The 27,754-nt window shown below is 45.1% G+C and overlaps 1 long non-coding RNA gene across 2 annotated transcripts in view; it reads left to right on the plus strand.

Moving 5' to 3' along the window:
* LOC132208031 (uncharacterized) overlaps positions 1-27,754 on the plus strand; it is an 80,467-nt gene that overhangs the window by 26,334 nt on the left and 26,379 nt on the right. For both annotated transcript variants that reach the window (XR_009444139.1, XR_009444140.1), the window contains exons 2-4: positions 13,965-14,173; positions 17,763-17,924; positions 23,182-23,346. This is a non-coding gene — a long non-coding RNA (uncharacterized LOC132208031). The remainder of the gene's footprint in view (positions 1-13,964; positions 14,174-17,762; positions 17,925-23,181; positions 23,347-27,754) is intronic.

Consider the following 27,754-nt stretch of genomic DNA (forward strand, 5'->3'; position numbering starts at 1 on the left):
AGTTGTAGGAGATCAGAGATCTGCTTGTTTAAGAGGAGGTTGTAGAAGTAGTGTCCTCATCAACTGACCAAATGCAGCTTTGCAGAATACCACACTGCCTACATGAAAATCTGTTGGATGTACTACTTCTACATATCTAAAGCCAGTAATCAACAGTAACAATGCATTTAGCTGTAGCTGCTCTTGTATGCTAAATGCTGATTTCTGATATGTGCTCATTTATCAGAGTGTGGCTAGAAGATGTTTTGATTTATCTCATGTAAAGTTTGAAGATCAGGTCCTCCTCACTGATAATTCAGTTCGTAGAATCCCCACAGAATGGAAGCAGACCATGCGACCCATTGAGCTCACACTGACCTTCCAAAGAGTATCCCACCCAAACCCAACCCCCTATCACCGTAACCCTGCATTTCCCATGGTTAACCCACCCAGCTTGCGCATCCCTGGGCACTATGGACAATTTAGCATGGCCAATCCACCTAACCTGCACTTGTTTGAACTGTGGAGAAAACCAAAGCACCTGGAGGAAACCTACACAGACAGAGGGAGAACGTGCAAACTGCACACAGACACTCATCTGCGAACCTGGGTCTCTGGCACTTGAGGCCTAACCACTGAGTCACCATACTGCCCCTTCCGCTGTATATCAGAAACCCAATTTTTCTCCTTTATCTCATTGGTTCTACATTGCTACAGGCCAAGAAGCATTCTCATTTCCTTTGCCGTTTTCACAAGTTTCTTCCTGAGAGGTGGAAGGACTGTTCACACACAATAGCCAATGGCCTCAATCCAGTTTTTAGACGGCCCACTGGTCAGTGTTGAATCTTTTCAGAATGCCATCTTTGCATCTGTATATTCTGTTGGTGCAGAACCAATTTTGACAACAGAAAATGGGGTCTTGTTTGCTTCCAAATGTTTCGTGGCTATTTTGTGCTGGAGAATTGTGATAATAGCTGTATATTTGTCTTGGACTTCACCTCAATCCAAGCTGACCCAAAGCCCTGTTTGAGATTCTGTGAAATTCCAGCACTGACAGATTTAATGCAAAGAACGGCACAGATCCATAACCATCGGCTTAACGGAGCTTTCATCAACTTAAGTTCAGAAGACTATTTTTAACTTCTCTCTAATCTGTCTATATTGCAGTATAATTTTTTTCTAATGTTTCTACTGTAAAAATGCACTTGTATCCAAACAATGCAACATTGTTTTCCATTACCACTTAATGAATATATGGCAGAGATCCTGAAAGCTTGCAATCACGTCATTGTTATTATATTTTCGTTATATGAGGAATCCGATATTGTGCTCGATTTTTCATCTCCCTTTTGTCGTGATTCTATTCTGTATTGCAAACCATTATCTTCAAACCCAAAACAAACTACGCTTCCTGGCCACAGATTCCTTTTCCTGGCGTCTGTCAGAGGCTGGAGCCTGTTTGCGCACTCGGTGGTGTCATATGTGACTCTGAGATGAGCTTCCAATCACTTATCCACAACGTAGAGTCAGACCTGCCCAATTCCCACTTTGTAACATCATTTGATTTTGCCCCTCTGAGCTCTTTCCTACCACCAACGTCACCACCAACCCACTCCTTTTTTGTGTCTCTGTTTGATTAAAACCTGTATAATTTTTTTTTAGTTCCCCACCGCATCCCAAAACCAGTTCAGTTCGTCCCCTCCCCCCACTGCACGACACAACCAGCCCAGCTCTTCCCCTCCACCCACTGCATCCCAAAACCAGTCCAGCCCGTCTCTGCCTCCCTAAACTTTTGGGATGCAGTGGGTGAAGGGGAAGAGCTGGGCTGGTTGTGTGGTGCAGTAGGGGGAGGGGACGAACTGGGCCCAGTTCGTCCCCTCCACCGACTGCACCACACCCATCCCTTCCTCCCACCCCAAGCCACACCTCCATCTCCTACCTACTTACCTCATCCCACTTCCTTGACCTGTCTGTCTTCCCTGGACTGACCTATCCCCTCCCTACCTCCCCACCTATACTCTCCTCTCCACTTATTTTCTTTTCTCTCCATCTTCGGTGTGCCACCCCCTCTCTCCCTATTTATTCCAGAACCCTCACCCCATCCCCCTCTCTGATGTAGGGTCTAGGCCCAAGCGTCTGCTTTTGTGCTCCTGAGATGCTGCTGGGCCTGCTGTGTTCATCCAGCTTCACACTTTATTATCTTGGATTCTCCAACATCTGCAGTTCCCATTATCACTTTGCTTCACCTGCTGGTCTATTTTAGACATGACTGGCAGAACACTCCAAAGACATGAGCCCCTGGCGTTGCCTTCAATGTTCCAAGTGTCTTTCATGGAAACCCGTGGCTCCTTCATGATTGAAAATCAGTAAGTAAGTGGTCTCTCAGTGCATGCTGGAAACAACAGACTGGCATCAGGAAATGACGACAAAAGCTTTTGGTTTGTCGCAAACTCCTAAATGGCATCCTGATATCTGTCAGGCAAGCCACCACGCTAGTCTGCATTTGTTGTATTTTCTGCACTGAACAACATTTCCACACAAGATGGTTGACATAAGCAGTAGGAACTGCAGATGGTGGAGAATCTGAGATAACATGGTGTAGAGCTGGATGAACACTGCAGGCCAAGCAGCATCATAGGAGCAGGAGACCTGATGTTTCGGGCCTAGGCCCTTCTTCATAAATTTCTGAAGAGGGGCCTAGGCCCAAAACGTCAGCTTCCCTGCTCCTATGATGCTGCTTGGCCTGCTGTGTTCATCCAACTCTACACCTTGTTATCTCTGGCTGAGATAGGAACAGGAACTGGACCTCAGCCTGTTACTCAAACTCTTCAAGTGCCTGAAACCACTGCACTGCTTGTAGGAGGGAGTAGCAGGGTTGTGTCTGGGCTCTTGCCTGGGCCTCACCCACTCCCATCTGTTTTCTTTCACTTTTTATTCTTTTTATTTCTGCTTTTTTTTCCTGGATTATCTTTTTGGCGTGTGAGTCACCCGGATTGACGTTGCAGTGAGCACGGGCCACGTGAAGACTGGTACCTGCTTCCTGGCAGTCAGAAACCATGGCAATGGCATCAGGGACGTCCTCACGTGGGGCCAGCAGCTGCTGTGCACGCTTCAAGATGGCGGCACCGGCAAGACAACACCTTGGGTGAAGGCAGCCAGAGCGAGGCTCTTGGCGAGGTGGTCGCCAGCAGAGCCAGGGACTCCTGGATGTGGTGGGCCTAGAGTGGGAACTCCTGGCATCATCAAGGTGGCAGTGCGGGCAGGCACCGCTGATTGCAGGCCTGGAGCAGGGACCCCTGGTTATTGGCAAGGTGGCGACGGATTGCAGTCGGGAATTTCCGTATGTGGGGCGATTATGTGTTGAGCACGGGACTTGGTGACAGTGATGTGAGCCCCGTGGCAAGGCTCCTGAAGAGTGGCGACACCTATGTTGGTGGACCTGGCACAGATGGTGCAAGACGGCGCAAGAGGGCTGGCAGTGCAGATGTCTTTGGTGAGCCGGCTCAGAGTCATCCTGGAGGCAGTGGAACGAAAACTTTCTTTTTACTCTTTTTATTCTCAGACCATCCATAATGGCACTGTATTGCGGAAACAGTTGGAGCTTTTCACTGTATCTTACCGTATTATTCACTGCAAGTGACAATAAATAATTCAATACAATTCACTGCGGGCAGCTAGAGGTGGGCTTTAAATATGGGTATAGCTACCATCACTGAAAACCCACCAATTAATAATGGACCAGGAGCTGTATGAAAATCTATCATGCTAGTACAGCTATAAAATACAAGACACAAACCGTTCAGTGTTGTTTTTTTTCTTCGCCTAATGTCCATCACTTCCATTAAATTCAGCGTTCAGTATAATACTGCAATTGTGCTTTCTGTGTTTGAATTTTCATTTGGAACGTTTTTGCATTTCTCACTGAAATTTCTTCACATGGCGCTTTCATCTTTTGGTGCTCTCTCTCTCTCTCTCTCTCTCTCTCTCTCTCTCTCTCTCTCTCTCTCTCTCTCTCTCTCTCTCTCTCTCTCTCTCTCTCTCTCTTTCTCTCTCTCTCTCTCTCTCTCTCTGAGTCTCTCCAGCAGTGTTAGCTGTTGCTTGTCCTTTGAATGCAGAAACTTGGTCATTTCTGCACAAACATGATGAAAAGGTTCTGTGTCTAAGGGGAAATCCATTGATACATCAGGATAGTTTCTGCAAGTTATTATCTCCTACCCTCAGAAGTGAAATTTATGAGATATATTGCCTGGTAGTTCAGGGGTTCAAATCCCACAGCAGGGGACGACATATAGAGTGCTACACTGCCTGAGGTATTGTAATTAAGATGAAACATTAACCCTCTCAGCTCGATGCAAAAAATCCCACATGTAATCATGGACATTGTTCTTGCTAATCTGGCTGGGATTTATTCCCACAATAAGTATCATGAAAGCAAACAAAAAAAAAACAGATTTTCTAGTCGTTGTCATGTTACTGTGTGTGTGTTCTTATGTTTATTTTTATTCAGTTGTGGGACGTGGGCCATCACTATCTGGGTCAGCATGATTGCCCGTCCCTGGTTGCCCTTGGGAAGGTGGTGGTGAGCTGCCTTCTTGAACCACTGCAATCCGCATGCTGTAGGTTGACCCACAAAGCTGTTAGGGAGGGAATTCCAGGCTTTTGACCTAGCAACAGTGGAAAAAAAACAGTGATATATTTCCAAGTCAGGATGCTGAGTGGCTCGGAGGGGAACAGGCATGTGGTGGTGTTCCCATGTATTTGCTGTGCTTGTCCTAGATGGAATTGGTAGTGGATTTGGAAGGTGCTGTCTGAGAGTCTTTGGTGAATTTCTGCAGTGCATCTTGTAGATAGTACAGAGTGCTGCTACTGAGTATCACTAGTCGTGGGAAAGGATATGGGACCAATCAAGCATGCTGCTTTGTCCTGGAAGGTGTCAAGTTTCTTGAATGTTGGAGCTGCACCTGTCCAGGCGAGAAGGGTGTATTCCATCATATTCCTGACTTGTGTCTTGTCGACGATGCACAGGCTTTAGGGAGTCAAGAGGTAAATTATTCACCACAGTATTCCTCGCCTCTGATGTGCTCTTGTAGCCAATCTATTTGTGTGCCAAGCCTAGTTGAGTTTCTAGTCTCTGGTAACCCCCAGGAGATAATGGGAACTGCAGATGCTGGAGAATCCAAGATAATAAAGTGTGAAGCTGGATGAACACAGCAGGCCAAGCAGCATCTCGGGAGCACAAAAACTGACGTTTCAGGTGTAGACCCTTCATCAGAGAGGGGGGATGGGGAGAGGGTTCGGGAATGAATAGGGGGAGAGGGGGAGGCGGACCGAAGATGGAGAGAAAAGAATATAGGTGGAGAGGAGAGTATAGGTGGGGAGGTAGGGAGGGGACAGGCCAGTCCAGGGAAGACGGACAGGTCAAGGAGGCGGGATGAGGTAGTAGGTAGGAAATGGAGGTGCGGCTTGAGGTAGGAGGAAGGGATGGGTGAGAGGAAGAACAGGCTAGGGAAGCGGAGACCGGCTGGACTGGTTTTGGGTTGCAGTGGGGGGAGGGGATGAGCTGGGCTGGTTTTGGGATGCGGTGGGGGAAGAGGAGATTTTGAAGCTGGTGAAGTCCACGTTGATTCCATTGGGCTGCAGGGTTCCCAAGCGGAATATGAGTTGCTGTTACTACAACCTTGGGGTGGCATTATTGTGGCACTGCAGGAGGCCCATGATGGACATGTCATCTAAAGAATGGGAAGGGGAGTTAAATTGGTTCGTGACTGGGAGGTGCAGTTGGTATACTGTATCCATTGTACCCTGTGTGGCTTCCTCTACATTGGGGAAACCAAGCGGAGGCTTGGGGACCGCTTTGCAGAACACCTCCGCTCGGTTCACAATAAACAACTGCAACTCCCAGTCGCGAACCATTTTAACTCCCCCTCCCGTTCCTCAGACGACATGTCCATCCTGGGCCTCCTGCAATGCCACAATGATACCACCCGAAGGTTGCAGGAACAGCAACTCGTATTCCGCTTGGGAACCCTGAAGCCCAATGGTATCAATGTGGACTTCACCAGCTTCAAAATCTCCCCTTCCCCCACCGCATCCCAAAACCAGCCCAGTTAGTCCCCTCCCCCCACTGCATCACACAACCAGCCCAGCCTGTCTCTGCCTCCCTAATCTGTTCTTCCTCTCACCCATCCCTTCCTCCCACCTCAAGCCGCACCTCCATTTTCTGCCTCTGAACCTCATCCCACCTCCTTGACCTGTCCGTCTTCCCTGGACTGACCTATCACCTCCCTACCTCCCCACCTATACTCTCGTCTCCACCTATATTATTTTCTCTCCATCTTCGGTCCGCCTCCCCCTCTCTCCCTATGTATTCCAGAACCCTCTCCCCATCCCCCTCTCTGATGAAGGGTCTAGGCCCGAAACGTCAGCTTTTGTGCTCCTGAGATGCTGCTGGGCCTGCTGTGTTCATCCAGCCCCACATTTTGTTGTCTTCCTTTAGTTTGTTGTTTGATTACGAAATATACATGGTGAAAGGATTACCACATGGCACATTTTGCAGCATACCACATTAGTGGCGCCGATACGGTGATCAATGTAACGGAGGAAGAGTTGGGGTTTAGGGCCAGTGTAGGTATGGAAGAGGGATCGTTCCATGTAACCTGCAAAGAGGCAGGCATAGCTTGGCCCCATGTGGATACCCTGGCCACCCACTTTGCCTGTAGGAGGTGGGAGGATTTAAAAGAGAAGTTTTAGTTTTCAAGGACCGCAACTACCCCCCACCCCCCCGCAGTGGTCGAAAACACCCTCGACCGGGTCACCCACATTTCCCACAACTCACCCCTCACACCCGCTCCCCATAAAACAACCAAAACAGAGTCCTCCTCGCCCTCACGTACCACCCCACCAACCTTCGGATTCAATGCATCATCGCCGACACTTCTGCCATCTGCACTCTGACCCTACCACCGAAGACATTTTTTCCCTCGCCACCCTTCGGTGACTCCCTTATGGGCTCCACACTCCCCTCCAGCACCCCGTACACGCGGCACTTTTCCCTGCAACTGCAGGAAGTGCTTCACCTGTCTCGATACCTCCCCCCTCACCCCCATCCCAGGGGCCAAGAAGAAATTTCCACATCAAGCAGATGTTCACCTGCACACCTGCTAATGTGATATACTGTATTCGCTGTTCCCATTGTAGCCGCCTCTACATCGGGGAAACCAAGCAGAGGCTTGGGGACCTTTGCAAGTCACTAATGCACGAAAGAACTGCACCTACCAGTAGCGAACCGTTTCAACTCTCCCTCCCAGTCCTCAGATTATATGTCCATCCTGGGTCTCCTGCAGTGCCACCAGAAGATTGCAGGAGCAGCACCTCATATTCTGCTTGGGAACCCTGCAGCTCAGTGGTATCAATGTGGACTTCACAAGCTTCAAAATCTCCCCTCCTGCTCCCGCAACCCAAAACCAACCCACCTATTCCATCCTGCCACCTCAAGCCCCATCCCCACCTCCTACCTACTAGCCTCTTCCCGCCCCCTTGACCTGTTCGTCCTCTCTGGACTGCCCTGTCTGCTCCCTAACTTCCCACCTGCACTCCATCCATGCTTCTTTGACCTGCCTGTCTCCTGTCCACCTATCTTTTCCTTTATCCAACTTCTATCCGCCTCCCGCTCTCTCCCTATTTATTTCAGAACCCCCTCTCCCTCTCCCATTTCTGAAGAAGTGTCTAGGCCTGAAACGTCAGCCTTCCTGTTGCTCTGATGCTGCTTGGCCGGCTGTTTTCGTCCAGCTGTACACCTTGTTACCTCAAAGAAAATCTCAGTGGCCCTGACCAGTTTTTCAATTCCTCTCACAAGAGAAGTACCAGAGGGTTGGAGAACAGAATGTGGTTTGACTTATCAAGATAAATGCAAAACTATTCAATTCCAGTGGAGGTTTGAGATGCAGTGTTGATGTTTGTTCTATGTAGTAGCCTGGCCTTAACTTGTCCTGTGGTGAGATGTAATTTGAAGGGGATGCTGTGCTTTTTTTTTCTCGTTTTGGTACGGTATGTGTTACTTGACCTTGTCAGCCTATTTTATAGAGTCATCGTCGTACAGCGTGGAAATGGGCCCTTAGGTCCAACATAATCCCAAACTAAACTAGTCCCAACTGCCTCTTCGTGGCCCATATCCCTTCAGCCTTGTCCTATTTATAAACCTCGATCAGGTCACCTTTTATCCCCTTTGCTCCAGTGAAAAAAGTTCCAGCTGACCCAACCTTCCTTTATCACTGAAACCTTCCATGCTCAGCAACAATCTGGTAAATATCCTTCTAAAATAGGGCAACTGTAAATTTGTACTGTAGAAATCTTCAAGACTAGAAAAACATTAAAAGCAAACAAACCAGGAAATGAAGGGATCAAATTGTAGTTCAGGAAGTGGAAAAATGGAAGTGGCTTGAGTGCAGCATGTTCTGGACTAATGTGCACTGTAGTTCTGAAAGGGCTTTGCACCGGTGTGAGTGGAAAGTTGTAGATGAAATAGTGACTTGAATCTTCAAGTACGCTCTCTCTCCAATTGATGTTGGAAACTCCTTCATGTTTCTAATGACGAATCCCAGGTTTCGCTGCTGTTGTCCAGCTGATAGCCAGCCTTCAAACTGTTTCAAAGAGGAAAAGAACAAAGAAAATTACAGCACAGGAACAGGCCCTTTGGCCCTCCAAGCATGCGCCGTTCCAGATCCTTTATGTAAACCTGTCGCCTGTTTTCCAAGGATCTGTTCCCTTTGCTCCCTGCCCATTCATGTTTCTGTCTAGATACATCTTAAATGACGCTATTGTGCCCGCCTCGAACGCCTGCGTTGACAACGCGTTTCAGGCACCCACGACTCTCTGCATAAAGAACTTTCCACTCATATACCTTAAACTTTTCCCCTCTCACCTTGAAATTGTGACGTCTAGTAATCCCCCCACTCTGAGATGGAAAGCTTCTTGCTATCCACCCTGCCTATACCTCTCATGATTTTGTCGACATCAATCAGGTCCCCCCCTTCAACCTCTGTGTTTCTCATGTAAATAATCCCAATCTACTCAACCTCTGTTCATAGCTAGTGCCTTCCATACCAGGTAACATCCTGGTGAACCTCCTCTGCACCATCTCCAAAGTATTCACGTCCTATTGGTAATGTGGCGACCAGAACTGTACGCCGTATTCAAAATGTGAATCAAAGTCCTATAAAACTGCAACATGACATGCCAACTCTTATACTTGATACCCCGTCTGATGAATGAAAGCATGCCGTATGCCTCCTTGACCACTCTATTGACCTGCGTTGCCACCGTCTGGGTGCAATGGACCTGAACACCCAGATCTCTCTGTGCATCAATTTTCCCCAGGGCTTTTCCATTTCCCGTACAGTTCGCTCTTGAATTGGATCTTCCAAAATGCATCACCTCGCATTTGCCCGGATTGAACTCCATCTGCCATTTCTCCACCTAACTCTCCAATCTGTCTATATTCTGCATTCTCCAACAGTCCCCTTCGCTATCCGCTACTATCTGTTTTGCATCGGTTTTGCACAAAACTAGATTTCTGTTCTATTTTTGCAAGTGAATTATTTCAAATTAGTTGCTGTTCTTTGTAAATCACAATCATGAATGCACATCCAAGCAGTGGGGAGAGGGGGAGAATGGATTTGAGACGTCATGAAGTCGGAGATTTGTTATAATCCGCAAATATTGTCATGATAATTTTTAAAATTCACGAGCATGTCATTGATGTTGCTTTCTTGGGCTGCATTTGCTATCCATCCAGAATTACTGTTGAGAAGGTTGTGGAGAATTGGCCTGTTGAATAGCTGCAATGCACGTGGTATGAATATATTAATGAACTACTGAGGACAGGAGATGAATTGCTTTTACTCAGTGGAAATGAAGTAACAGTCATACAGTTCCAGATCAGGATTCTGCTGATTTTGACAGGGAACATGCAGATTCTGGAGCTGCTGTTTAAATATTTTTGGGTGGTAGGGTTCACACAATTATCAGGTACTTTGGAAGGAGTTTGATGAATTGGTGCATTGTCTCATTGTAACTCCCCATCTCAAACAACAGTTCATTCTAGATCCATTGTTAATTGTAAATTTTCAGTTCGACCGAAAGGAAAAACAGTATTGAGGGATATGGACCAAAGGCAATATGGAGGTAGGCCACAATTAAGTTATAACCTCATTGGATGGTAGAAAGTGTTTGAAGGGTTGAATGGCTGACTTCTTTTCCTATATCCTTACGTAAGAAGGGGGATCAATCAATGGGATGATTTGACTGCATTGCTGTCGTTTATCGATAGTGTTGTCGGAGTCGCACTCGTTCAGCTGAGTGAAGAGTATTTCATTGACACCCGGATTTGGAGTTTATCGGCAGTGGACAGATGTTGAGAAGTCGACTTGCTGTAGAATCTATTGTCTCTGATCTACGGTTCCAGTCACATTGATTAACATAGATCCAAGAACACTTCAGCAGAGGAACAGGCCCTTTGGGATGCAATGTTGTGCCAAACATGATGCCAAATTTAGCTAAAGCCTTCTGAATGTCCTTGATTCATATCCCTACATTCGTTGTATATTCATGTACGTATATAAAAGTGTCTTAAACGGCCCTATTGTATCTGCTTCCACAGCCACCCCGGCAGTGCTTTTCAGACTCCTACCACTCTCTGTATATAAGAATTGTCTCTGACATCTCCTTTGAACTTTCCTGCTCTCACCTTAAATACATGCCCCCAGTTTTAGACATTTCAAATCTGGGAGAAGGGTTACAGTCAGAATCTGTCTATGCATGTCACAAATTTGTAAACCTCTATCAAGTCTTCCCTCAACCTCTGCCACTGCAGAGAAAAAGGCCTGAGTCTTTCCAGCCTCTCCTTTCCAGCTCAAGCCCTCAAATCCAGGCAACCTCTTTTGCACCGTATTCAAAACCTCCACGTCCTTCCTGTAACATGACGACCAGAATTGGATACAATTCTTAAGAGTGCAATACTTAAGGCCGAACCAAAGTGTTCAAAAGCTGGAACATGACATCCTGATTCTTGTGCTCGATTCCCGAATTAATAAAGGCAAGCATGCCATGCGTCTTCTTTGCCACTCTATCAACTTGTGTGGCCCCTTTCGATGAGCTATGAACTGAATCCCAAGATCCCTGTGTACACAAATGCTGCTCAGGGTCCTGCCATTAACTGTATATTTTTCCTTAACATTTAATTTCCCCAAGTGGAGCACTTCACACTTAATGGATTAAAATTCACTTGCCATTTCTGCAATGGATCTGTATCCTTCTGTATCCTTTTATGACTTTCTACCCTAACTACCACTCTACCAATCATTCTATCGTCTAAAAACTTACGAACCCATCCATCTATCTTGTCACCTCAGTCATTTTATATATATACCACAACAGCAGAGGTCCCAGTACAGATCCCTGCAGAACACAATAGTCCTGGATCTGCAGCCTAAAAAGCACGTTTCCACCACCACCCTCTGCCTTCTCTGGGCAAGCCAGTTGTGAATCCAAGCAGCTACGTGACCACGGACCCCATGGATCTTAATCTTCTGGATGATCCTACGGTGAAGCGCCTTGTTTTAAGCCTTGCTAACATCCATGTCAACAATATCCACCACTCTACCTTCAATGATCACATTAGTTACCTCCTCAAAAAATTCAATCAAGTTAGTAAGACATGACCTGCCCTGCACAAAGCCATGCTGACTGTCCCTAATTGGGCCATGCTGTTCCAAATACAGATAAATACAATCCCTAAGAATTCTGTCCAATAGCTTCCCAATGAACGATGAGAGACTCTCTAGTCTATAGTTTCCTGGATTGACCCGATTTACCTTCTTGAACAGAAGAAGAACATTTAGCAACTTGCTCGTCCTCAGTACATCTCCAGTGGTTACCAAGGATACAAAGATATTGCTGAATGCCCCGACAATCTCCTCTCTCACCTCGCTCAAAATCCTTGAGTAGATACCATTGGGTCCTGAGGACTTATCCACCTTAATGCTCTTTCTTGATCTCAAAATGCTGTTATCATATGAGCATGCTCCACACAAATCCCACTATCCTCCACACCCTTCGCCTGAGTGAATAGTGATGCATAGTACTCATTTCGGATCTTGCCCATATCCTCTGCTTCCGGACACAAGTTCCCTCCTTTATCCTGAATGATCCTACTTTCTCACTATTTATCCCCTTGTTTTTGATGTATGCACAGAATGCCTTGGGATTTCCTTCAACCCTCCTTGCCAAGGTCATTTCATCGCCCTTTCTTTTTCTGCTTTTTCTAATGTCGGCCCTGTTCGATTTTAGTTTCCTAAACCTGACATATTTCTGTTTTTGTCCCTTTTGACTAACTTCACAACCTCCCCAATTATCCAAGGGTCTTTACCTCGCCATCCTTGTCCTTCCTCCTTCCTGATCCTAAACTCATAAGCAGGCCTTTAAACAATTCCCATATGGCAAATGTGACAGCTCCCCCCAATTAACACTCCCCAGCTCCTACCTAAAATTGATATAATTTACTCTTCCCCCAAGGTCCTGACTTATCCTTCTTCATAGCAATCTTCAAATTGAAGGAGTTGTGATCACGATTTCCAAAATGCTTTCCCACATTTCTCACCAGTTACCTGACCAGGACAAAGTCCAGCATGGCCCATCTTCTATCCATATACTGTGTCAAGAAACTCTCTTTGAGAGACTTAATTAAATTCTTAAGCTCACGGATTCTGTGACAGTCAAAGAGAAGCAGTGAATTTTTCTCACCTCATTTCCAACACCTGGCGCATAGCCTTGCATGGCTTGGATAGCACTTGTACATTTAAAACAAAAATGTAAGGATGATGTTCAGGTAAGGACATGGAATTTTGTGATGTGGTCATATTCTCTCTTGTTGGAGCTGATTGCTGCTTAACACTTGTGTGGTGCAAATGTTACTTATCGTTTATCAGGCCAAGCCTGATCATCGTGCAAGTCTCACTGTATTTTCTCATTGTTGATTTCACTGTTGGAAAAGTCATGAATTCTGCTGGACACCTGGACAATATTCAATAAACATTCATGTCTCCACTTTGGTTCAAATGAAGACCTGACTTCAACCAGTGCAGGTATCCAGTGAATGCCACTGACTCAATTTTCTATTCCTCTGCTTTACACCACATTCAATCAGAAGTTGGCTTGGTGGAAATGACAGATTGCAGTTTCCTTCCTTTTCAAGCTCAGGATCTCTGATCGTATTTGTGGTAAATCCTGAATGAGGTTATGAGAAGTGTGAGCCTGAGGAAAAGTAAACTGAGCCTTAGTGTGCAATTGTTTGACAGCACTGTCATCCAGATGTTGCATTACTTTGCTGATGATTGACAATACATTGAGGCCATAATTGGTCAGCACAATTTGTCTGACTATTACATGATAGGTCATCTTTCTCTGAAATGTGAGTGTCGCAAGTGTTTAAAAATGTACTGGAAAACATTTACTGTTGGTGTGCTGACCTTGGGGCACATTGTTCCAGTACAGTTTGTCGGATGCTGCCAGGTGCCATGGCATTTGCAGTATCCAGAACATTCAGTCTTGTCATTGCATGAAATAATTTGAATTGCGTGTAAGTTAAGATCTGTGATGCCTCCTCAGGATGAGGGCAAGAAGATCATCCAGACTGATGCTATGAATGGTTTCATCTGCTCCTACACCTTTTGTTCATAACATCTTGTAATAACTGCCATGTAGCCTGATGAGAAACGAAAGCTCATCTTGATTCATTTGCATTCGAAGGTGCCTATTTTTCCCAAACAAAAGGACCCATCACTGAGCGGGAAGTATGGAGAATGTTATAGACATCAGTGTGAGACAATGGTGGATCTTGACCAGAAAACCATTGTTATGTTGGTGAAATGCAAACAAAAATCTATATGATGTAAACTTTATTCTCAGCTAATCCCTTTGTCAAATGACAGATTGTGATGTCGGTAACTGGAAAGCCTCCATTGTTGGAGGACGAGAAGCCGTATCCAATTGAAGCAGCACAGGCTTCTGCGATGACTGTGGAAACCACTGCTTATGCCTTGCTTCAAGCATTGTCAAGGAATGATATTGACTGTGCAACACGATTGCGAGGTGGCCAACGATGCAACAGAACTATGGTGGTGGATTTCACTCGATGCAGGTAAATGCTTGAGATCACAACAACAGGCATTCAGATATTTCCATTGATCATGTTACTAACTGGTGGTTGTTGCTGTTTGCAATCAAACTGGACACTGCATTTTCATCTGCAGGTTTGGTGCATTGGCACAAATACCAGTTCTTCAGTGGAGTTAATCCTTGGTTAAATTCTTACATGCACTTTGCCTGTGCATCACTTTTCCTCTTGGCATTGTCCTTGAAAAATATCTGTTTCTGTAAACCTTCACTTGCTTGTCACAGGATCATTGAGGGACAGCATAATAGAGTGCTATGGCAATGGAACAGACCCTTCAGCAAATTGTATGTGCCCTCACAAGATGCAAGTCCCGAACTATTCTCATCACATTTCCCAGCACTCGACCCAGAGCCTTGTATGCCTTGGCATCGCTAATGCCCAATCAAAGACTTGTTAAATGTTATCATGCTTTCTGCCTCTACCACCCACACAGTCGGTGCGTTCCACATTCTCACCACAGTTTGGGTGCAAAAACAAGTAAGTTTCCTCAAGAGATAGTAGGAACTTGCCAATGCTGGAGAATCTGAGAGAGCAAGGTGTAGAACTGGATGAACACAGCGGGCCGAGCAGCATCAGAGAAGCAAGAAAGCTGACGTTTCAGATCGAGACCCTTCTTCAAAACCCAGGGAGGAGAAGGGGATTCTGTAAAAAATAGGGAGAAGTGGGGAGGCAGACAGAAGATGGAGAAAGGAGAAGATAGGTGAACTGTCCCGTGCTGTCCACTCACTGTCCCCTGCTCCAGAATCATAGAATCAGAGAATTGTACAGAATTGAACAAGCACTTCATTCCATTGTGTCTGTAACCACTGAAGCCACACTAAGTTCACATTCGGCTCATGTTCTAGCAATACGCCTATTGCCTTGAATGTTATTTCATTTTAAGTGTTGTACCAACCCTTTTTCTTTCATGTGAAAAGATTATCCACCTCAACTGAAGTCCCAGACAATGAATTCCAAACCCCCAGCACCTTCTGGGTGTCTTTTCTTTCCTGAAATTTCTTCTGAGCTTTTAGCTTAAATGTATGTATCTCTTCCTCTACCACGACTGCCCCCCGACCGACCCCATTATGGACCTTCTTTTTACCTCGCCCCTACCCATATTAATCTAAACAATTTTTTCAGGACCTCCTTCAACCTTCTCTTCTCGAAAGAAAACAATCCAACCTTATCCAGATAAAACAGTGATGCTGGAGACAATGGAAACTGCAGATGCTGGAGAAACCAAGAGAACAAAGTGTGGAGCTGGCTGGACACAACAGGCCAAGCAGCATCTCGGGAGCACAAAAGCTGATGTTTCAGGCCTAGACCTTTAATCAGAGATCGGCAACAGTGATGCTGCCCGGCCTGCAGTGTTCCTCCAGCTCCACACTGTGTGATCTCAGACTCCAGCATTGGCAGTTATTGCTAACGCAAACTTATCCAGACTCTCCAAAGAGTTAAAATGCTTCACCCCCTCAGAACATCCTGATGAATGTCCTCCACACATGCTCAAATGCAAACACCTCCTTTCTATAATGGAGAGACCAAAACTGCACTGAGCACTTCAGCTGGGGCCTAACAAAAGTCCTGTACAGCTCTTGAGCCATATGCTTTCTGAACTGTCCCTTTAAGCTGCCATTCCATGTTCAGGAATCTGTGGACAAGCACCCCAAGATCACACCATTCCTCTGAACTTCCTAGTGTCCTGGCATTTCTTTGAATGATTCCTTGCCTTGTTAGTTTGTCCAAATTGCCTTATTGATCAGGGTTAACATTCCATCTACCGTTGACCTGCCCATTTGACCAATCTGTAACTTTGGATTCAACTTGCTGTATTTTCCTGGACCCCCCGAGCTTTACCTTCTTTGCCACGCTCCCATTTGGGACCCTGTCCAAGTCTTTGCTGAAATCTATTTTCACTACATCAACTCCCATCTGCACACTCTGTCACCTCTTTGAAAGAATCATCTAAGTTTGTGAGGCGTGACCTCCCTCTGACAAAGCTATGCTGACGGTCGCTGATCAGACCCCACTTCTTGAAATGGAAATTACGTCTGCCATTCAGAATTTTCTCCAATATTTTCCTATCTACTGATGTGATACTCACCGGTCTGTAATACTCTGCTTTGTGTTTGTCACGCATTTTGACAAGTGGAACTATGTTACCTGTTCTCCAGTCCTTTGGTACTTTTGAAAGCTCTGTATGAGGGCGAGTGGAATTTTTTCTCTCATCTCCCTGGGCATCGTGGCATACACCTCATCCAAACCTGGGATTTGTCCAATTTTAAATTCACCAAAACACCTAACATCTCCCCAGTCTCTGTTAATTCTGTCCGAGAATTGTGTGCTCCTTCTCACATGTAAAAGCTGATGTGAAATTCTCGTTTAACACCTGACATTGCCCTCCAGTTCAAACCGTTCATTTGCCTCTTCATCCCTAATGAGACCTGGTTTTCCCTGGGTTTTCTCTTTCCCTCTGAGACACTTGCAGAAGATTTTGAGATTCTCCCTCATCCTAATCTTGGTCACCAGTGTTCTGTTGCCCTGTGTTTGTTCTCTGATTTGCTGTGACGAGATGGCCCTGCACACTATACATCATCATCATCATGGTGGTTTCTCGCAGATATGGATGACACTCTCCCACTCTCAGGCTGAATTGATCGCCGGCTGCACAGACCGATGCAGCTACCGTCGGCTCTGTTGCACTCGGGGCAGAAGGCAGTCGTGGGAAGGGGTGAGGGAGGTGTTGGTGTGGCTGCATGGCTTCCGCTGCTTCCAAAGGCAAGCCGCAAAGTGTTTGATGCCTTCCCAGGTGCACTTCAGGCTTTGGGCCGTCTTAGGCCGGCGATTCCCAGGTGTCTGCAGGAATGTCGCACTTCACCATTGAGGACTTGAGTTTATCACCGAGTGCTTCCTCTGCACATCTGGGTCTCGCCTGCTCTTTTGAAGCTGGGATGAGAACATGCGGAGAGTCTCGTGTCAGTCATACAGATGAAGTGTCCAGCCCATTGTAGCTGATCGAGGATGGTCAGTGCCTCAGTGCTGGGGATGTTGGCCTGGTTGACGTTAGTGCGTCCACAGGGACTCTTGTTCCCTTGATGACTGTTATACACCTCCCTTTTCCTTTTTATGTGGTCAAAGAACAAAGAAAATTACAGCACAGGAACAGGCCCTTCGGCCCTCCAAGCCTGCGCCAGATCCTATTGAAAGTAGCGTGTTGATGCATTTGTGTAATGATTGTGTTTTGTTTGACCCTAACACTCAAAGTAGTGTAAGAATGTCTTTGTGCAGCAGGCAAGGTGTCACGAGATTGAGCCTTCATACGCTTGCAAGATGTTGAAAATTTGCCATTATTTATTAAAACACTGATAAATTTCCATGATCAACATTTCTGTTACGCTGCAATGATTATCCCGTGGCATGTAAAATCAGAAAGATAGGATAAAATGAGACTGGGTCATGCCCTAGTCTTGCGGAGTTGGGTCAGCATGCAGGGAGAATGTTTGCATTTCATGTATGTGGAAGTACTGAAATATTTCCATGAATCTAAAAGTCACTTTTCCCTTCATTGAAGGACACAATCATTGCCTTGGAAGCTTCATCATGATATGACATTGCATTTCTGAAGAGGGAAGAAGAAATCAACATGCAAATTCAATTCCATGGTTTTGGAAGTCCCAATGAGAACACGATTCATGTGCGCTGGCACAATGCTCTGACCGAGAAAGAATCGAAGGTGAGTTTGTCGTTTGGAAGATCGCAGCAATTTATGCATCACCTTCTTCATCAATAATGTTCCATTGCTTTCAAACTGCATTTTCCACTCTGCAAGATAATAACTGTTAGAACAAGCAACAGGATGGGTAGATGGGCTATGGGGAATGCAATGGCACAAAACCCAATCCATTCAACAACATATTTCAGATATGTCGACAAATTAAATATTCCAGCAGAGGGATAAAACAAGGAAGATGAGAGTGAGGAGGCAAGAGTTCTGATGACAAAAGAACACGAACTTAACTTGATCCATTTGAGCAAAAAAGCAGGCACACAAACAAATAATCAGCTAACAATGCACATGTGCAACGGAGGCTACAGGGGGACTAAGAATGCCGAATTGTTGTCATGCGTATTGCTGAAAGGATGAGTGAAACAGATTCTGTGGTAAATTTGAAGAAATACAGATAATGCATCTCAGGATGTTGGAGAAAGAACATTTATGGACTGAGGCAAATTGTATTGCCCTTTTCAGGAGTTATTCGGGTCATAATGAATTCGAATACTTTCTTCTGTGCTGAAAGCTTTATCTTCGTTGCAGCTGGATCACAATTTCTGTTCCTGGTAGTATTTAGCAAACTGTTAAAAGTGAATGTCACTGCACAGAATTCCAAACATGACTCCAATCAGTAGAGAAAATATCCAAGGGGTATGATGAGTTGTATCCTCTCATGTTGAACAATGCAGCTCCAGATACAATGGAGGCACTGATGATAATCTTCCAAGAATCCTTAGATTGTGGAAAATTCTCAGAGGATTGAAAGATTGTGAACATAACACCTTTATTACAAAGATACTTCATAAAATAGTGAGCAAGTATTGCCAATTTAGGTCAACCTGGGAAGATGTTCATGCCGGCAATGAAAGATGAAATAACAGGGTACTGAGTGTGCTATAACATCCTACAGAGTTAACATCCTTTCATAAAGGGGAAATAATACTTGACAAACTTGCTACAGTGCTTTGAGAAGGAAACAAACATTACTGACGAAGGACCACCAGTTGATGTCGTACATTGAGATTTCAACAAAGCATTTGATAAGGTTCAGCTCATAAGGTGTCTCAAAAGAAAAGAGCCCACGTGTTCAAGCGTAGTATGTTAGGATGGACAGAGGACTGCATCGTACATAGAAGTAGAGTTGTAGCAGCAAGATGGTAACTTATAAGTCATGTACGGCCACAGAGTGAATGCTGCGGAGGCCGTACACCTCATGTTGACTGGGTTGATTTCGGAAATGGCGTAGGGGATTGCCATGCTTAGGAAAGATGTGGGGGCGCTGGGACGACATTCATTGGAGTTTATAAGATTGAAACAAATCTTATTTTTTCAACATTTAAGATGCTTAAGAGGCTTGATAGTGTATATCGGTAGAGATTACTCCCATTGTGAAAGATTTTACGACCAGAGGCCACATTTTCAAATTGGTTGCCTATTAATTTAGGGGAAGAATTACTTCTTTCAGGTTGTAGCAATCTATTGAACACTTTTTGGCAGAGAAGGTTTTAGAGGTAATGCCATTAATTATATGCTCGGCTGAGATGGCCATGTTAATTTTTAAATCAAGGAACAACGACAATGAGAAAAGGGTAGTCTTTACAGCGGAAGATACTTCAAGGATCCCCTCATTACTAAAGAATACAGGGAGGAATTAAATACATCACTACCACACCATCACTACCATGAGAGAAGTAGCAGTAGACAATCTTATGGAGTAAAAGCAGATTAGACTCTTTGCCGTGATGGTTTACTTTCTAAGATTCTGAACAATGAGCTTCAGAGTCGGTGTATGCATTGATTGTAATTTCCCAAAAAGTTTTAGATTCGAGAGAAGCATCTGAGGGCTGGAAAAATGCTGATGTGACGTTCCTATTTAAAAAGGAGAGAGGCAAAAAGAAGATAACTACAACCGAACCAGCCTAACATCTATTGTTGGAAATATGTGGTGATCAACTGTGAAGAAAATAATAGCAGGACATTTGGAAAATCAGAATCTAATCAAACAGAATCACCACAGCCTGCTGAAAGAGAAATTATGTCTGGCTAATTTGTTGTGGTTTTTGGAGGAAGTTTTGGAAGGAGAATTAATAGAGGAAAACCAGTAAATGTGTTGTGTTTGGACTTGGAGAAAGCATTTGAGAAGGTACTCAAAAGTAATAAGCTGAGAGCTGAGGTTTTGAAGGTAGTATATTGCGATGGTTCAGTATGCTTTGCATGTTCTGGAAGGAGAGATGACATCTCGAGTGAAATGCACCAAATGAATATATATTTTGGGGAACTTGGTGGCAATGTGGCAAGTCAGCGCAGAGGGTAAGAGGTGCCATTTGCTTGCTTTTTTTTGCCTGATAGTTCGTAAGCACTTTTTGTTGAGACAGGGTGAATTGAAGCCTGAATCAGGGACCTAGAGGGTGAACCAGGTTCATTGGTTGGTGATCGCTCCTGGTTTAAGAATCTATTATCGGTAGCTGTCAGATTGAAAGTAAATCGGAGAAATATTTACAGGCTACAAACTAAAAGACCAGAATGTTTTCAAATCAAATTAAGATCCAAGTAATTGAAATGGAGATGCCAGGCCAGATGATGATTTATTCCTACATGACGGGGGAGTGGTCAGACCCCATACTCCAGCTCAGGGTTGATGAACTGGAATCTCAGTTTCAACCAATCAACAAATCATGTGGAGCAGAGTTACCAGGGAATGCTGTGCTTCAGGAGGCAGTCACACACCTTAGATTAACGAGCTGAAACTCGGTCAGTGGCCAGGGACGTGAGAGTGTGACAAAGAACAGGGCAGGTGGAAGGATCCAGGATGTAGTGCAGAAGGAACCTTGGCCTTTGATCTTATCTAACAGGTTTGAGATTCTTTCTTCCTGTGTGGATGAGAGTGCAGGGTATAGGGAAGATGAGGAAACTGACTGTAGCACTGTGGTGCAGGGGGGACATTCAGGAGGGGATAAAAAGTGAAATGTAGTTATAATCAGAGGTCGTGTAGTTTGGGGAATGAACACTGTTCGTTGTGACTAGGATCGAGAGTCTCGAAAGTAGTGTTGCCTGCCTGGTGCCCAGGTTCAGGACATTCCATCTCGGCTACAAAGGAACTTGAAGTGGGAAGAGTAGAAATCCAGCTATTGTGGTCCACACAGGTACCATTGATATGGAAGAAAGAGGAAAGAGGTTCTGCTGAGGGATTATGAGCACTGAGGTGCTGAATGAGAAAGCAGAACCAGAATGGTAATAATCTCTGGATTATTATCTGAGCAATTTGGCACGGTGTGAGCATAATTATAGATGCAAATGCATTGTTCAAATGGTGGCATGGCAGAAATGTGTTTGAATTCATGGGACATTGGCATCGGTATGGGGAAGGAGGGAGTCGTTCTGTTGTTATAGGCTCGACGAGAATCATTTTGGGACAAGTATCCTGGCAAAATACAGAGCTTGGTCTTGGGGTAGGGCGTTAAAATAAAAAGTGTGGAGCGGGTGAGCTCAGTTGCATGGAAAATTGTGGAAAGAGTTAGAAGCTGGTAAGTGCTCAGCAAAGTTTCCAGAGCAAGTAATAGGACAAAAAGTTTGGGAATGGGCACGACTCTCACTTCAGGTGCAGCAGATAAGAAGGGTGGCTGTAAATGCCAGACTGAAGATCTTGTATTGAATTGCAGCGAGTGTATGAAACAAAGTGAATGAGTTTGTGGAGCAGATTGAAATTGACAGATACATCACTCTGGGTATCACAGAGAGGTGGTTGTTAGGGGATAAGTGTTGGGAACGAAATATCCAATGATTCATGTCCGATAGAAAGAACAGGCAAGTGGACAGAGATAACAAAGCGTGGAGCTGGATGAGCACAACAGGCCAAGAAGCATCTCAGGAGCGTAAAAGCTGACGTTTCGTGCCGAGACCCTTCTACTTCTGTGTGTTCGTCCTGCTGTGTTCATCCAGCTCCACACTTTGTTATCTTGGATTCTGAAGCATCTGCAGTTCCCATTATCTCCGATACAAATGGACAGAGATGCCAGGAAGGTGAAGTTTTGGGTCAGGACCCTTCCTCAGAAATGGAGGGTGGAAGGGAGCTCAGAAACAAACAGTGTGGAGGGGGAGGAGGTGCTGGGGAAGGTAGGTGGGATGGTGATAAGTGAGTACTATCCAGATTGGAACAGATTTCCCCCAGCGGGTATTGAATATGAATTCCAAATCACTCTCAAAATCTTAGTGACTGTTAACATTCATGTTTTTTGTCTGTGTGTTTCAGTAATTGCATGACAGTTTGCATAGTTCTTTGAGAGTGAGGAACCTATGGACTCTCACACACCAAGATGGAATTTAGTTCGAAGAGTGACTTCAAAATAGTTGCTTGCTTTTAAAATCTTGACCATTTTTGGTGTCCAGTTGAATGAATTTAGCTTCATACTGCTTCAATAGGAATTAGTGTTTAATAGGAACATATTTGTGAAACTTACAGTTCCGTAAGTTTTAGCATAAACTGGTGCAGCCTTTTGGTGCTTGCAAAAAGGCTCACCTCTCCGTTAATACCGAAGGAAAATTGGAGTTTAAAAGTAAGTTCACCCGCTGTCAGGGAATGAAATGATAATGTTGACTCAAATATAATTTTTAAGAAAGTAATATATTTGTGAAACACTAAACTCCAATTAAAATTTGGATATGCTTGTTTTACACATGGTTGGATATTGGATTCATTTTAAATGAGGGTGAAGATCACTTTAAATCCAGCATATTTGTGAAGAAAAGAAATAGCATGTCAAATAAAATTAACTGCATGACTCTACATAGCCCTATATGTAGAATTTCGTTCTGAACTATGAGACAGTTATGATCCCGTACTCCCTCAGTGCTCATGGCAAGAGTAAGACTCTGTTTGACGTGCTATGCACTGCATGGAATGGTGGCGACATCAGATTCATTGATGCTTGAGAATCAAAAGAATATGACGATAAGATTTAAAATCAAAATCTCATTGAACACTTCAAGGAATGTATTACAGGAAGGTGGGGAAAGCATGTATGACTAATAGAAGGTGGTGGCACAGATCAAGTAGACCTGTGTGCTAAAACTTATGACAAATTTCACTTTGAATGGAACAGTTTAAACAGGCTGGAGGAAGCCGATATGCCAGCTCAAACTTGTTGAATTTGTGCATTCTGTTCGTAAACATCAGCAAAATTGTGGGAAACATGTTTATTCTTTCTCTTTTATTGCACAGAACCATACAATTAGACTGTTTTGATGAGGAACTTAAAGATTACGAGTCCCGTCCGTTTGACTCAGAGTTTGGTACCATCGGTTGGTACGATCTTCGTTGGAGAAGGAAAAGGGATGTTCCAGATACAGAAAATAGTCAAACCATTTACTACAAAGTCCGTTTCTGGTTAGTATTAATGAATGCAGTTAACATTTTTAGATCGATATGATTGCACAATGGAGTCAATAAGAAAATTCCATCTGATATTCCACAAATTTTAACCAGATATGAAAGCCGCTGATTTCTTTTTCATGCTGTCTGCTGCTTTTAAGAATGGTTGTCTCACTGTCAAAATGTTTAGCTTTGACTCCATGGCTTCTTCCATTAGCTCACATTGAAACACATGTTTCTTCAGCCAAAAATGTACGTTTACCCGGTGTAGCTCGACCAACCTTCCCCTGTGGTCGTTCCCCTGAAATCCCCTGCGGTCGCTCCCCTGAAAAACAAGTATACGGTTTTGGATACTGTTCCGGGGGACGACTTACCAGGGGCATGCAGTAGGGTCCAGGTCTCTGGCACAGAGTCTGTCCCTCTTGCACGGAAGGGAAGCGGGGATAGGAAGAGAGTGATAGTCATTGGAGACTCAATAGTTAGAGGGACTGATAGAAGATTTGCCGGGAACGAAAGAGACTGACGATTGGTGTGTTGCCGACCAGGAGCCAGGGTCCGTGATGTCTCGGATAGTGTGTTTAGGGTCCTGAGGGGAGAGGGTGACCAGCCCCAAGTCGTGGTCCACGTAGGCACCAGCGACGTAGGTAGAAAGAGGGATAGGGATGCCAGGCAGGATTTGAGGGAGCTAGGGTGGAAGGTGAGAGCTGGAACAAAGAGCGTGGTCATCTCTGTTTGTCACCCGTACCACGTGATAGCGAGGCAAAGAACAGGGAGAGATTTCAGCTGAAGACGTGGCTGCAGGGATGGTGCAGGTGGGAGGGCTTCAGGTACATGGACAATTGGGGCTCATTCTGGGGAAGGTGGGACCTGTACAAACAGGACGGTCTCCACTTGAACCAGAGGGGCACGAATATCCTGGGTGGGAAATTGGCTAGTGCCATTCGGGTGGATTTAAACGAGCTCAGAAGGGGGATGGGAAACTGAGGTGTAGTCCTAGTACACAGGAGGATGAGCGTAGGGAGGACATGGTCAGGACCTCACTGTCACAGGAGTGTGCTGGCAGACAGCAAGCTGGATTGAAGTGTGACGACTTTAATGCCGGGAGTATCCGGAATAATGTAGGTGAGGTTGCAGCTTGGATAGGTACCTGGGACTTCGATGTTGTGGCCATTTCGGAGACATGGATAGAGCAGAGTCAGGAATGGATGTTGCAGGTTCCAGGGTTTAGATCTTTGATTGAGGTCTGGGAAGGTGGTAAAAGATGGGGAGGTGTGGCTTTGTTGGTCAAGGACACGAAAACGGCGGCTGAAAGAACCTTTTGAGGACTCGTCTCCTGCGGTGGTATGGGCTGAGGTTGCCAAGGAAGGTTTGTCGACTGAGTCAGTGTGGGTGGAAGTTCGGAACAGCAAGGCAGCAGTCACCTCACTGGGGGTTTTCTACGGCCCCCAAATAGCAGTTGAGAGATCAAAGAACTCATTGGCCGGCAGATAGTTGAAAAGTGCAAACGTAGCAGGGTTGTTGTTCAGGGTGACTTCAACTTTTCCGATATAGATTGAAACCTCCTGAATGCAGATGGTTTGGATGGTGCCGTTTTTGTCAGGTGTGTTCAGGAGGGTTTCCTTACTCAGTATGTGGACAGGCCGAGGAGGGAGGACATTTTGGATTTGGTGCTCGGCAATGAGCCAGGACAGGTGTCAGATATCGTGGTGGGAGAGCACTTTGGCGACAGTGACTACAACAGCCTCACATTTACCATAGCCCTGGAAAGGGAAAGGAGCAGTTACCAGGGGAAGATATTTAACTGGGGAAAAGGAAACTATGATGCTCTCAGACAGGAGTTGGGAACTACAGATTGGGAGCAATTGTTCCACAGAAAGGGCACAGCAGACATGTGGAGCTGTTCAAGGAGCAGTTGTTGCGAGTGATGTATGAATTTGTTCCTCTGAGACAGGTAAGAAGGGGTAAGATTAAGGAGCCTTGGATGACGGGTGCAGAGGTGCTTCTTGTCGAAAAGAAAAAGGCAGCGTACGTAAGGTGGAGTAAGTGAGGGTCTAGCACAGCTTTCGAGTATTACAGGCCTGCTCGGAAGGAGCTCAAAAGGTATTGCCTGTACAATTGTTACCTGTTAGAACCTTTGCGTCCACGCTTGCTCATTCAATGGTGTCAAGATGCCAGCAGTGAGTGTCCCTTCTCCATCCCCTAATGCCGTCAGCTCACACAAGACATAGTCCTTACTTAAAATCTTCTGATCAAACAAAGTTCATTGTTTTGGACATTTTAGTTACCTGTCATGAAACGAAAACTGATTCTGACTGGCGTGAACTGCAGTGCAAATGAATATAATCTGCGAAACGAGATTCCTTATGGGCTTGCATCTGCTAGAAATGATTGCTTTTCAAAGATGTTGCATACATACATTTATTTCTCCTATCACCTTAGATTATATTTTTGTTTGTGCGTGTTGTGTGGGCTTCCAGTCAGGCCCATAAACACAGGTTGATGCAGTCACTGTTATAACACGGTATTGAAGGAGAATTTGTGATCTTTGGAGTTTCATTCCAGTGTATGAAGGAGTGCATCATCAAACCACTCCAGATCTCTACTGGTGACTATATTGTTGCAAGTTTTCAAGTGTTACCGATGGTCACATAAAATATGGCCTTTTTGTTGTTGCGCTATTCATCTTAACTGCACCATATCTAGTATTTAGGCTTGGAAACAATTTCTATTTTTTTGATTTACTTATTCAAAATCATTTATAAAACATAGAACATGGAACATAGAACAGTACAGCACAGAACAGGCCCCTCAGCCCACAATGTTGTGCCAACCATTGATCCTCATGTATGCACCCTCAAATTTCTGTGACCATATACATGTCCAGCAGTCTCTTAAATGACCCCAATGACCTTGCTTCCACAACGGCTGCTGGCAACGCATTCCATGCTCTCACAACTCTCTGCGTAAAGAACCTGCCTCTGACATCCCCTCTATACTTTCCACCAACCAGCTTAAAACTATGACCCCTCGTGCTAGCCATTTCTGCCCTGGGAAATAGTCTCTGGCTATCAACTCTATCTATGCCTCTCATTATCTTGTACACCTCAATTAGGTCCCCTCTCCTCCTCCTTTTCTCCAATGAAAAGAGACCGAGCTCAGTCAACCTCTCTTCATAAGATAAGCCCTCCAGTCCAGGCAGCATCCTGGTAAACCTCCTCTGAACCCTCTCCAAAGCATCCACATCTTTCCTATAATAGGGCGCCCAGAACTGGACGCAGTATTCCAAGTGCGGTCTAACCAAAGTTTTATAGAGCTGCAACAAGATCTCACGACTCTTAAACTCAATCCCCCTGTTAATGAAAGCCAAAACACCATATGCTTTCTTAACAACCCTGTCCACTTGGGTGGCCATTTTAAGGGATCTATGTATCTGCACACCAAGATCCCTCTGTTCCTCCACGCTGCCAAGAATCCTATCCTTAATCCTGTACTCAGCTTTCAAATTCGACCTTCCAAAATGCATCACCTCGCATTTATCCAGGTTGAACTCCATCTGCCACCTCTCAGCCCATCTCTGCATCCTGTCAATGTCCCGCTGCAGCCTACAACAGCCCTCTACACTGTCAACGACACCTCCGACCTTTGTGTCGTCTGCAAACTTGCTGACCCATCCTTCAATCCCCTTGTCCAAGTCATTAATAAAAATTACAAACAGTAGAGGCCCAAGGACAGAGCCCTGTGGAACTCCACTCACCACTGACTTCCAGGCAGAATATTTTCCTTCTACAACCACTCGCTGTCTTCTGTTGGCCAGCCAATTCTGTATCCAAGCAGCTAAGTTCCCCTGTATCCCATTCCTCCTGACCTTCTGAATGAGCCTACCATGGGGAACCTTATCAAATGCCTTACTGATGTCCATATACACCACATCCACAGCTCGACCCTCATCAACTTTTCTAGTCACATCCTCAAAAAAACTCGATAAGGTTTGTAAGGCATGACCTCCCCCTCACAAAGCCGTGTTGACTGTATTTGATCAAGCCATGCTCTTCCAGATGGTCATAAATCTTATCCCTCAGAATCCTTTCTAACACCTTGCAGACAACAGACGTGAGACTTACCGGTCTATAATTGCCGGGGATTTCCCTATTTCCTTTCTTGAAGAGAGGAATTACATTTGCCTCTCTCCAGTCCTCAGGTACGACTCCAGTGGAGAGCGAGGATGCAAAGATCTTCGCAAGTGGCGAAGCAATTGCATTTCTCGCTTCCCAAAGCAGCCGAGGACAAATCTGATCCGGGCCTGGCGACTTGTCAATCTTAATGTTTGACAAAATTTTCAGCACATCAGCTTCGTCGATCTCTGTCCATTCCAGCATGCGCACCTGCTCTTCAAAGGTTTCATTCACTACAAAGTTGGCTTCTT

This window comes from Stegostoma tigrinum, unplaced genomic scaffold, assembly GCF_030684315.1.
Source record: "Stegostoma tigrinum isolate sSteTig4 unplaced genomic scaffold, sSteTig4.hap1 scaffold_253, whole genome shotgun sequence".
Classification (NCBI taxonomy): Eukaryota; Metazoa; Chordata; class Chondrichthyes; order Orectolobiformes; family Stegostomatidae; genus Stegostoma; species Stegostoma tigrinum.